At 38.3% G+C, this 13,629-nt stretch overlaps 1 non-coding gene across 1 annotated transcript; it reads right to left on the reverse strand.

Annotated features, from left to right (window-relative positions):
* Nucleotides 1-12,196: 12,196 nt before the first annotated feature.
* Nucleotides 12,197-12,302, reverse strand: LOC138143989 (U6 spliceosomal RNA). The gene has a single exon (XR_011163837.1). It is a non-coding gene; the product is annotated as a U6 spliceosomal RNA (small nuclear RNA).
* Between the last annotated feature and the right edge of the window lie 1,327 nt (nt 12,303-13,629).

Raw genomic sequence — 13,629 nt, forward strand, 5'->3', positions numbered from 1 at the left:
AATAATTTAATTGGGAAAACAACACATACATGAAAATTCAACTTCAGGGCAGGTGGAAAATACTAAGGGTTCCACAGTCAAGCATGTGGCAAAGGCCAGAGGCATGCAGTGTGCATTGGCAGGGCAGATGGCAATGCCATGGAATATAGATGGGGTAACAGCAAATAGATGGTAAGGTCTACAGAATCTTAGGATAGAGTATACAGTAAGGCCTGGTGGTCCTCCATCTTACTATAAGGAGTGTAGTTGGTGACTCAGAATTTGAATTATGGCTATTCAAAGCATGCCTGCTCTGTAGGGCAAGAGGTCTAGATTGCCACCATTGGGGAAAAAGAAGTGGGCCTGAGGGTCCTAGTCACATGAGGATTCCATGTACCAGGCACTGCACAGATGAAGCAGATAGACAAAAATGAAATAATAGTCTCCATACTCAAAGAACTCTAATAAGAGAGACCACACACATACATATATAAGCATATATAGAATAAATGCAAAGAGGAAAATATAAATAAACACAAAGCAGCAGTTGTTTGGATCAGGGAATGCTTCATGTAGAAGGTAGTTCTTAAGCTGTATCTTAAAAAAAAGAGAGGGATTCTGTGAGACAGGGCAAGGAAGGAATGCATTCCAAGCATGAAGGACAGCTGTGGGAGAAGAAATATTATATGTAAAACACAGAGAAAAGGCCTATTTAACTGAATCTTAGAGTAAAGGAGAGGGCATAATGTTTGATGAGGCTTGACAGATAGGTTGTGACCAGGTTATAAAAGTCTTTAAAAGGTATACAGAAGAGTTTATATTTTGTCCTTAAGACAATGGGTAGCCATTGAAGTTCATTGAGTAGGTGTGGCATGGTCAGATCCATGCTTAAAGAAGATCACTTTGGGGGCAGTGTATAGGATGGACTGGAGTAAGGAGAGACTTGAATAAAAGAGATCATTTAGGAATTCCTTTTGATAAATTACTGAATAGGATGACCTGAACTAATGTGGTGGCAGTGTGAATGGAGAGAATGGGTTAGGCATGACAGATGCAATTTTGGTAGTGATTTAGATATGTGGTTATGAGCTTATTCATCTTGGAGACCGTAAAAATGGAAGTACCTTTTACAGAAAGAAGGGAGTTTGGAATGGACTAAGGAAAGGAAAATGAATTGTTTTGTACATAATGAGTTTGAGATGTCTGTAGCACATTGAGTTTAAGACGTCTCTGGGACATCCAGTTTGAAATGTCCAGTAGGTAGTTGGTGATATGGAATAGAAACTCAGGAGAGGGAAAACACTACATATTTGGATCTATGATCTGTACAGGAGAGGATCATTAAGCCTATGGAAGCCAACGAGGTCACCAAGGGAGACTTGCTGACCTCATCAAAATTCTTCTTATTGATGCAGAAATTATGCCAGAGTCAGCTGTCTGTATATAGTTAGACCATCAACTCATCAGTTAAGCTCAGAAGTAGTAAAAAAAATCAAAAGAAAAAAAAAGAATAATAAAGAGGAAAATGCATGCCACATAACTGAAATGACTTTATCCTGATTTATTTAAAACATAATTGAAAGTTAGAACTGGAAAATGGAAAACAGAAATGACATCAACATCATTTGTAATGATTTCATACAGGATTTGAACAAAAGTAAATTAATTGCCACAATAAGGAGACCAAAAAACCCCCAGAAAGCTCCCAGTCAGAAAATATCTGACTTACTTGCCAAATGGAGAGAGACAGTGTTATGGGAATGGGAATCTGAAGATATTCCCTGCCCCTTGGCCTTTTGATAGGCTTAAGTGAATCTGAGAACCTTCCCTGATTAGAAAATATACTCTGCCCCCTAGTAGGCTGAATATGGTCACATGGAGCCTGTGGCAGGAAGCTTGTTTTTCAGGAATGCCTACACCTTGTTACTTTGTGATTGGGCAGTGGGTCAAGAGGGTTGTTACATTCTCTGAGCCAGGATAAGTCTATATATACCCTGATGTGGGGTTTTGCTTTGGGGGCTCACTTTGGGAAGAGCTGTACGATTTGGCCAGATGAAACTCTGGGCAGCTATTGAGCCCCCCAGCTTTGAAAACCCAGATGTTGGTGCTTCCCTCTCCAGTAACTGACTAGGAATGGATGTAATGGTCAGACAGCTGGAAGCCCTTTCTGCTGATCTGTTTCTCTGTATTTTTTGTCTGCTTGTAACTTCTGATTGTATTCTCTGAAGTTTGGGGTGCTGACCCTTTTTTCCCTGAACTAGGTAAATGATATATGTTTGATTAAAGCAAGATTGTTAACCCATTTTGAGTTGCTTTCCTTTCGAAAAGCAGATCTAAGAACCTGTGCTAGCAGCCATCCTGGGTATGCTAGGGTGCTTCCTGCTACAGATGGCTGCCAAAGGCAAAGCTGGATTAGAAAATAAACTCCCTTATAAAGTCTTGCAAAAAACAATGATGGCCAATCATGAGCAGTATCTTTTGATAAAACAAAGAGAAGAAATGTCAGATAAAACCAGCTTAAACAAAACTTGACAAGATGTTCACATAAGCAAAGACATCCATGAAAATGAAGGGATGCAGCAGAGCCAAGATGGCAGAAAGGAAGCAGGAACTTTTCTAAGCTCCTCCATGAATTCTGTCACTAAACTTTAAAAAGTGATTCTGAAAGGATTTTAGAGTAACAGAACCCATTGGCAGACAGAGCTTGGCAAATTCCCAGCCCAGGAAAGTGCCCACGTAGGTCTGGGCAGGGGGACCGTGGAGCACATGGGGGCTACACCAGTGTGGACCTGAGAGCAGACTACAGCAGAGTGAGAAGGAGCCCCAGCCAGTAGACTCACCCACACCAAGGGCTATTAGCAGCCTTCTCACCACAGGACGGAGGATCTGTTGGGACTGGGTAATAGAAAGTGCAAGGCCCACTACAGCAACAGCAGCTTCTCCTGGGGCTACCAGCCCACAGCCTGGATGTTTAAAAATCATCTACCTGATCTTCCAGAAGCCAAGATGGCAAAGTAAACCCTAACTGCTCTTATTCCCCCTTCCTGACCCAGAAAACCCAGAGGTAAATGTCCCACCCAGAGTAAAATCCTGAATTAGTGGAAATAGCCTCAGGCTTGGGAGACATTGAGGAAAGGTATAACTGAAGCATTCTGGAGTCTGAAGTGAAGAGTGGGAGGAGTCCCAACAAGCCCCACCTCAGTTGACCAGCAGGAGCTCCCAAAGCCCAGGGGTGATATTTCATAAGGCAACAGAGCTAGGACTACAACCAAGGATCAACTGCCCAGCAAAACTGAGAAGGATCTTTCAGGCAAGGAGATTATCATTTAATGAAATAAGGGACTTCCAGACTTTCCTGATGAAAAAGCCAGAGCTCAATGGAAAAGTCAGTCTCCAATTACAAGACTCAAGAAAGATGTAAAAAGGAAAACACACTCACACACACTCACACACACACACACACACACACACATGCACATAACTTGGGATTCAATAAGAGCAAACTGTTTACATCTCTGTATGAGAAGCAAATATCTGTCAATATTGAAATTTATATAATTATCATGACACTTAAAAGGGATATACATAGATAGAGGGTGTGGGTAGAAATGAAGTAATCTGATGATAAAAAACCTTATTAAGGGGAATAAAAGGATTGTAATGAGAGAAAAGGAAAGGATGAGGCAGAAAAAGGCAAAGTATGCTGAAGTTTAAAGTATACAAAGAAATAGTAGAACCAGGAGAAATTTGTACACAATTACAGACACAACATATGTGTGATGACCAACTTTGATAGACTGGACTCTTCTCAGCAATGCAGTGATATAAGTCAATCCCAAAAGACTCATGATGGAGAGAAATATGTGCATCCAGAGAAAGAACTGAGTTTACATCCAGGTGGAAGCAAAATACCTGATCTTTTTCCTTCTCTTGTTTGGTTTTATGTCCTCTTTACCATTTTCATTCCATCTGATACAATCCATCTTTATAACCTGACTAATGTATAATGTGAAGTTATTTACAGATTCTATACTTGACTATATGCCGCCATGGGAGAGAGAGGAGGGAGGGGGACAAAACGTGAAACTCAAGGAATTGTGGAATTGAATCCTGTACACTAAAAGGAAACAAATAAATTAATTTAAAAAAATAAAGTATATGAAGAGGCATAAAAGCATACTACAGTAGAGGGGAAGGAGGGAGGGAGATGAACTACATATGGACTTTATTCTCACTGGTTCTGGTTCAAAGAGGGATCAACATAATCAGTTAAGTTTATTATTCTAACACGAAAAGACACAAAAACTCATTATAATAGAGGGAAAGGAGGGAGGGAAAGAAGCACTGTATGAAATTTTCTCAAATTGGTTTGGGTTCAAGGAGGGAATAACATACTCCGTTAAGTATAAAAATCCATTGTGCCCTATAGGCAGTAGGAGGGGTAAGGGAGGAGTTAAAAAGGCGGGGGGGGGGGTGTTGTTAGAAGGGAGAGAAATAGTAGTAAGGGGAAAGGGTAGGTAAAGAGGTGGGGCACAGGGAAGAAATACTGAGGGAGGCAGTGGTCAAAAGGAAAACTCTTAAGGTGGGGAAAGGAGAAGGAAGAAACAAAAACATAAACAGGGGAGGGAATAGGATGGAGGGAAAGACACAGGTATTAATCATAACTGTGAATATGAATGGGATGAACTCTCTCATAAAACAGAGGTGGATAGCAGAATGGATTAAAAACCACAATCCTGCAAGAGACACATCTGAAACAAGGGGATACACACAGGGTAAAGGAAAAAGGCTAGAGTAGGATATATCATGCTTCAGGTAAAGTAAAAAAAAAAAAGCAATGGTAGAAATCCTTATCTCAGACAAAGCAAAAGCAAAAATAGATCTAATTAGAAGAGATAAGGAAGTAAACTATATCCTGCTAAAAGGCACCATTGGGAATGAAGCAATATCATTACTTAACATATTTACACCAAGCGGTATAACATTCAGATTCCTAGAGGAGAAGTCACGGGAATTAGAGGAAAAAAATAGATAGCAAAACTATACTAGTGGGGGACCTCAATCTCCCCCTCTCTGAATTGGTAAATATAACCTCAAAATAAAAAAGAAAGAAGATAAGGAGATGAATAGAATTTTAGAGATGCTAGACATGATGGATCTCTGGAGAAAACTGAATGGTGATAAAAAGGAATATACCTTCCTCTCAGTGGTACATGACACATACACAAAAATCAACTATGCACTAGGGCATAAAAACTTTATAATTCAGTGCAGAAAGGCAGAAATATTAAATGCATCCTTCTCAGGTCATGATGCAATAAAAATCAGTTGCAATAAAGGGCCATGGAAGGATAGACTAAAAACTAATTGGAAAGCAAATAATTTAATCCTAAAGAATGAGTGGGTCAGAATATGGTGGAGTAGAAGCAGGACTTCCCTGCAGCTCTGGCTTCCACCTTCCACAATCCATGTAAAAAGGGGACTCTAAACAAACTTTGGAGCTGCAGAACCCACAAAATGACACAGAGAAGCTAACTTCCTGCTGAGGACAGCCCGGCAGGCCGGCAGGAATCGGCCAGCACAGCACTCTGGGAGCGGAGCCCAGCCCCACACCGAGGCTTTAGCCCCAGGGTGGGCCTGACCAGCCCTTGGCAGAAGGGACTTCAGATCAGCAGCAGCTGTGGCTGTTTCCAGATTTATCAACACATAGATGCAAAGGACAGAGTGAGAGGTCAGTGCAGTCTGGACTTTGGGAACCAGTAAGTGGGAGTGCTTGGCTTTTGCCCCCGGAGCGAGAAGCCGCTGAGATGCCAGCACAGCCAACCAGTGCCAAGTGGCGGCTTCAGCTCCTGGCCTGCAAAGTATAGGGGGACCAAGCACCAGGCTGAGGGGTAATCGCTCTTGCTTTAACCTGCTTGGATCTGGATTGCAGTCTAGGGTGGAGGTCCTGGGGCATGTGTCCACCTTGCCAGAGCATGTGGAGGCTTCAGAGAGGGCACCCATCTAATACCTCCGGCAACTGAGAAGACCCCAGCATTTGGGACAAAAGCTCCCCTGTCTGGTGGCAGAGTACTACTGTGGCAAAAAGCCCAGGGGTCAAGTAACTGAGGGGTGACATGACCAGGCAAAGGAAACAAAGCAGACAGAAGACTTCCAACATTACACTCCTATTTTGGGGACAAAAAGGAGCAAAGCATGGAACAGGAGGAAGACAATGAAGTCAGAACTCCTGCATGAAAAGCTTCAAAGGAAAATATGAGCTGGTTACAAGCCATAGAGGACCTTAAGAAGCAGATAAGAGAAGTGGAGGAAAAATTGGGAAAGAGAAATGAGAACAATGCAAGAAAATTATGAAATGAGAGTCAACTATCTGACTGAAGAAAATAACACCTCAAAAATTAGACTAACTCAAAAGGCAAAAGAGGCTCAAAAAGACAATGAGGAGAAGAATGCCTTAAAAAGCTGAATTTGCCAAATGGGAAATGAATTTCAAAAGCTCCCTGAAGAGAATAATTCCTTCAGAATTAGATTGGAGCAAATGGAAGCTGGTGACTTTATGAGAAATCAAGATACTATTAAACAGATCCAAAGAAATGAAAAAATAGGAGGCAGTGTGAAATATCTCATTGGAAAAACAACTGACCTGGAAAATAGATCCAGGAGAGATAATTTTAAAATTATTGGACTACCTGAAAACCATGATCAAAAAAAGAACCTAGAAATCATCCTTCAAGAAATCCTCAAGGAAAATTGCCCTGATGTTTAGAACAAGAGGGAAAAATAGAGGTTGAAAGAATCTACCAATCACCTACTGAAAATGATCCCCACAAGAAAACTCCTAGGAATATTATAGCTAGGTTCCAGAGTTCCCAGATCAAGGAGAAAATATTACAAGCAGCCAGGAAGAAACAATTTGAATATTTGAAAACACAATCAGGATAACAAAGGATCTGGCAGCTTCTACACCGAGGTATCAAAGGGCTTGGAATATGATATTCTGGAGGTCAAAGGAGCTGGGATTAAAACCAAGAATCACCTAACCAGCAAAACTGAGTATCATGTTTCAGGGAAAAATATGGTCATTCAATGGAACAGTGGACTTTCAAGCATTCTTGCTGAAAAAACCAGAGTTGAATAGAAAATTTGACATTCAGATACCAGAAGCATGAGAAGGTAAACAGGGAAAAGAAATCATAAGGAACTTATCAGTGTTGAACTATTTACATTCCTACATGGAAAAATGATAATTGTGCCTTATGAAACTTTTCTCAGTGTGAGAATAGTTGAAGGGAATATAAATGTGTACATATACATGTATATATGCGTCTATATAGGAGGGTATGTGGGCATATGAAAATATATGTGAATGCGTGTATATATGTTTACAGGTATACATAGATAGAGGGTACAGGACCAATTTAATAGGAAAGGATGATACTTAAAAGGTGATATTAAGAGGTGAGAGAGGAATATAATGAGAGGTGATGGGGAGAGACAGAACGGAATAAACTATCTCATATAGAAGAGACAAGGGCATATGGATAAAATGGAGGGGAAGAACAGGAAGGCAAAAGGGAATGGGTCAACCTTATTCTCATTGAATTTGGCTTATGGAGGGAATGACATACACACTAAATAGGGTATCTCACCCTACAGGAGAGTAGGGGGGAAGGGGATGAGAGGGGGGATGATGGAAGTGAGGACAGTTGGAAGCACCCACTTTTGAAAAGGGACAGGATCAAAGTAGAGAATAGAACAAGTGGGTGGTGGGATAGGATGCAGGGAAATATAGTCAATCTTTTACAATATATCCACTACAGAAATGTTTTGCATAGCTACACATGTACAACCTATATTGAATTGCTTGTGTTCCCAGTAAGGTTGGGTGACAAGGGAGGAAGGGAATGAATCTGGAAATAAGATATACAGGCACTGGGGCATAGAGATCCACTGTGCCCTACTGGAAAGTTGGAGGGGGTATGGGAGAGAATAGATTGGAGGAGGGTATATCCAGTGGGATCGCTATTTTGGGGTAGTGGGTAGGGGAAAAATGGGGAGAAAATTTGTAACTCAAAATCTTGCGGAAATGAATGATGTAAACTAGAAGTTAATAAAGCATTTGGCAAAAAAATAAAAGAAAAATAAATTGTACAAGAAATCAGTTAACTCCCTAGGAAAAAATCTCCAGGGCCAGATGGATGTATTAGCAAATTCTATCAAACATTTAAAGAACAATTGATTCTAATACTCTGCAAACTGGGAAAATTGGTGAAGAAGGAGTCCTACCAAATTCTTTTTATGACACACATATAGTACTGATACCTAAATCAGGAAGAGACAAAACATAGAAAGAAAATTATAGACCAATTTCCCTCATGAATATAGATACAAAAATTTTAAATAAAATGTTAATAAACTTATCACTAGAACAATACACTTTGATCAGGTAGGATTTGTTCCAGGAATGCAAGGATGGTTTAGTATTAGGAAAACCATCAGTATAATTGATCACATCAACAGTAAAACTTGCAGAAACTATATGATTATCAATAACTACTGACTTCTGTGCCTACTCTCCCATCTATACAAAATCTTTATGAGCATCTCCATAACAAAAACTGAGGAAGTCTTTGATGAGGATATTAATAGGGAATGAACAAAGTCTTCTAAAGCGATATTTAACAGTGGACCACATCTTTCCCATTTTACAGTGAGCTAATATTATAGAGACTTTAAGATTCCATTGTGTTCATCATTTATTGATTATGAAAAAAAAAACCTTTTGATGTAGTACAAGAAAACATCACCTTTCAATTCTTTTGCAATCAGATGTCTCTCATCCATACTTTAGTATCATTCAAAATTCCTTGGAAGATACATCTGAAATAACCCTGTTCAGTGAACCTCTGATTTAAGATAGATATAAAATGGAGAGATGCATGCTTGCTAGAGTTATTCTCTTTGGAATTCAAAGGAAGAGGGTATTCAGCACAGAAACCAGGTTGAACAGGAATTCCCTATAGGTTTTGAGATCTTCCAGATGCTTCTGTCCACATGTGTATCTAGGATATCGTGTTGATTATATCAAGCCCCAGGATTGTACACAACCTCTTGAAAGAATCTGTAATCACTCAGAGGATTACATTTAACCCTAACCCTAATTAACCCTGCTCATTCACATAGGAAAAATTCAAGTGACTGAAGAATAAATGTTGCCCAGGCTTCTTTTTTTTTTAATTTTTCCTTAGTTAATTTTTAATTTATGCAATAAAATAAGTATTTCCATAAAATAGTATAAAAAAGATTATTGCCCATAAATCTGTAAATCTCTTATGTACAATTTGCTGTTTTTTTCAAATATACAATAAAGTTATCATATAAATTTATTCCCCCCTACACTAGATATAGCTACCATTAGATACAAATATGCATATATATATGTATTATCATTCTATACATGCTTCTACTTATCACTTCTTTGTCTGGATACAGATAGCATCTTCCTTCACATACCCGTTGTAATTGATTTGTATATTTATAATAGTCAGAATGACTTATTCACTCAAAGATGTTCTTTTTTAACATTATTTTTTTTGCAATTACATATCAAGATTTTTTCTAGCATTCATTTTTGCAAAATTTTGATTTCCAAATATTTCTCCCTCCTTCCCCTCTTCCTAAAATGGTAGGCATTTTGATATAGATTATGCATATGCTATCACGTAAAACATATTTCCATATTAGTCACAGTTGTGAAAGAATAAACAAATCAAAAGAAACAAATGTGAAAAAGAATAAAGTACGTGAAAAAAGTATGTTTCAATCTGCATTCACAGTCCATCTATTCTTTATCTGAATGTTGATAACATTTTCCTTTATGAGTCCTTTGTTCTTGTCTAGGATCATTGTGTTTCTGAGCAGAACAGAGTCATTCATAGCTGATCATCACACAATATTGCTGGTACTGTGTAAAATGTTTTCCTGGTTATGCTCATTTCACTTTGCATCAGTTTGTACACTTTGCATCAGGTTTTTCTGAATTCTGCCCATCCATCATTTCTTATTACACAGTAGTATTCCATGACATTCGTATTCTGCAGTTTGTTCACCCATTCCCCAATTGGGGAATGCCCAATTTGTGGGTATCGCCTGAATTTCCAGTATTTTGACTGATGAAAAGGGCTGCTATAAATATGTTTTGCATGTGTAGGTCCTTCCCCCTACCTTTTTAAATGATCTCTTTGGGATACAGACCTAGTAGTGATATTGCTGGATCAGAGGGTATGTATGCACAGTTTGGTTGCCCTTTAGGCACAGTTTCAAATTGCTCTCCAGAATAGTTGAATCAATTCACAACTCCACCAACAGTGCATCAGTGTACCAATTTTCCCATGTCTTCTCCAACATTTATCATTTTCCTTTTTTTGTCATATTAGCCAATCTGATAGGTGTGAGGTAGTTTCTCAGAGTTGTTTTAATTTGCATTTCTCTAATAAAAACTGATTCTGAGCACTTCTTCATATGCCTATAGATAACTGTGATTTCTTCTTCTGCAAACTTTGACATTTCATCAATTGGGGAATGGCTGTGTTCTCATTAATTTGACTCCGTTCTCTATATTTGAGAAATGAGGCCTTTATCAGAGACACTTGCTGTAAAGATTGCTTCCCAGCTTTCTGCTTTCCTTGTAATCTTGTTTGAATTGATTTTGTTTGTACAAAAGCCTTTTAATTTAATATGATCAAAATTATCAATTCTACATTTCATAGTTCTCTCTTTCTCTTGTTGGGTCATGAATTCTTCTCCTCACCATAGATCTGACTGGTAGACTATTTCTTGCTCTTCTAATTTAATTGCTTCATTGTATATGGTACCTTTTTTTCTTTGCTTTTTGGAGGGGGTGAGGTAGGGCAATTGGGGTTAAGTGACTTGCCCAAGGTCACATGGCTAGTTTTGTGTTAAGTGTCTGAGGGTAGATTTGAACTCAGGTCCTCCTGACTCCAGGGCCAGTGCCCTATTCACTGTGGTACCTAGCTTCCTATGAAATCAAAGACCTATCCTTTAAATGCTGATATTTTACCATGTGGCACTGAGACATGTAATATTGTTGCCTCTAAAGAAGTAAAAATTAGAATCTCACAGAGGACAATGGAGAGGTAAATGATCATCATGACCAGGCTATGCAATGGATAAATAATAAGGAACTTCAAAGATTAACAGAAGTAAAGAACATTATCAAGGAATTATGTGGTGTTAAGAGAAGATGGGAATGGCAATACCGAAAGATGCTTGGTAGGCAGCAAATGTGTTCTACTGGTACCTTCACAATGTGAGGAAGGCCTCCAGGATCTTTCATAGACCCTCTATGATGAATGGGCATGTACAAGAAGGCATGAATTGGATCTGTTCTGTGTTGCTGGAGGGCATTCCTGAATATTTGAGATCATAGATCCATTTGAATATCCTTTGACTTCTTGTCTGTTGGGGAATTGTTGTTAATCTTATGGATCTGTGTAAATTACCTCTAGTTTTTAGGTATCAGTTTTTCATCAGAGATATTTAATAGAAAAAATTTTCATAATCCATATTTTTACCAGATTTTAAGTACATTCATTTTTATTATAAGATAGGTTTTAAATTTTGCATAATCAAAATAGTCAGTTTTATATTTTATAATTTCTCCTATTCCATGTCTGGTTACTATTTTTTCCCCTATCCATAGTTGCAAAATATGTATCTTGCAATCTCCTCTAATTTTTGTGTGTATTTATTTTCTCCCCTTCATATTGTCTGTCTCATATTCTCTCTCTCTGTGTATATACACACACACACACACACACATATATCTTCTGTATTTCTTATTTATTTTTCTTATGTATCTATATTGAGATTATTTACCCATTTGGAATTGTTCATATTATGTAGCATAAGAACTGGTCTAAAACTAATTTTGCCAAACTATTTTCTGGTTTTTCCCCAGATCTTGTCAAATAAGGAATCCCTTCCCCAGTAGATTGTGTTCTTGGTTGTGATGAATATAAGCTAGTTGCATGCATTTACTTCTAAGTCTTTCTTAGTTAATCTATTTCAGTAATTTATTTTACTACTTTTTTATTATTTTCCTGGATACTCTTTAAACTTTTCAAGTTAAGTTTTGTTATAATTTCATCTAATCCTTTAAAGTATCCTCTCGTTAATCTGATTATTATAATATTAAGAGAATATGGAATGTTTCATGAATTTGCATGTCGTTCCTCCACAGGGTGCTACTAATCTTCTCTATTTTGTTCCAATTTTAGTATATATGCTTTTTGAGTAAGCAGAGATAATAACTGTGCAATAACAGATTCACTAAGAGGTGCCTATAAGCTTTATTAGCAAATGACTTTCAAACACTCTAGCACAGCATGTTAAGACATCTGGAAGATGAATGACAGCTATAATAGGAAGGATGTACCCAGTACATATTGTTCATTGAAATAATTCAGGGTGTTTAGCCTGGAGAAGACAAGTCTTAGGAGGGTCATGAGAGCTATCTTCAGTTCTCGAACGGCTTTTATGGGGAGAAGGAACCTTGAAGGCCAACTTAGGAGCCATAGCTAGAAGGTACATTGAGGTTCATCTAAAACTTGAGAGAGCTACATTCTGGGCTAGTGAGTTGTTGCACATTGGGGGTTCTTTAAGTAAAGGCTAAATGTCCACTTGTTAGAGATGTTGTACAGACAATTCCAGTTCAGGTATGGGTTGGGATACTTGGCCTTTGAACTGCTTTTTAACTTGGTGTTTTTCTGAATAAAATAGAAATAAATTTTCAACTAGGTCTTTTAGAGAAAATATTTATTTTATGTAGAATTTCTGAAATAACTCCCACAGAACACTCAAAGTCATGGATGTAGTTCTCTTATATTATAGCAATGTCCAGTCATCCTTTTGCAAGGGGATACTTTGAGGATGACAGATACATTTTAGTATCTCTGTTTCAACACATTCATTCCACAGGAGCTTTCAAGTAAGAATGTTCACATTCCACCAGAAGCCAAGTGTACTCTCCTTATACATACACACACACACACACATGCGCACATGCACACACACACACACACACATATGATCTAGCTAGCCAGAAAGTCACACAAGTAAGAACCATATAACCATAAAAGAGTGAAAATAATGCCCTCAAATGCATGCTAGATTCCTATGCTTTTTTGCCTTAATTTGACTTCACATTATACCTTATGTGTAGAATATTTTTGCTCCTCTACTTTGCTACAAGGAGTTTGCACAGTCCTTGCAGGATTGAGAAAGGACTGACAGGAAAGGAAGATTCTATAAGTCATAAAGTGCTGTTAGTGTTATAAAATCCAGTTTGGAACCCATCTTGAAGGAAATGCCTTTTACTCAAATAATTCCCTTTTACTTTCATGCAATAATCATCCTTCTTCTCTACAGCTGCAGGAGAGGATAACAGGCTTTAAGAAAGTCTCTAAAGGGGGTGGCTAGGTGGTGCAGTGAATAGAGCACCTACCCTGGAGTCAGGAGGACCTGAGTTCAAATTCAGCCTCAGACACTTAACACAAAAATTAGCCACGTGACCTTGGGCAGGTCACTTAACCCCAATTGCCCTGCAAAAAAAACAAAACAAAAAAAGAA

This window comes from Petaurus breviceps, unplaced genomic scaffold (assembly GCF_028583685.1).
Source record: "Petaurus breviceps papuanus isolate PSGF00001 unplaced genomic scaffold, PetGlider_PUasm1.0 90681, whole genome shotgun sequence".
Taxonomy (NCBI): Eukaryota; Metazoa; Chordata; class Mammalia; order Diprotodontia; family Petauridae; genus Petaurus; species Petaurus breviceps.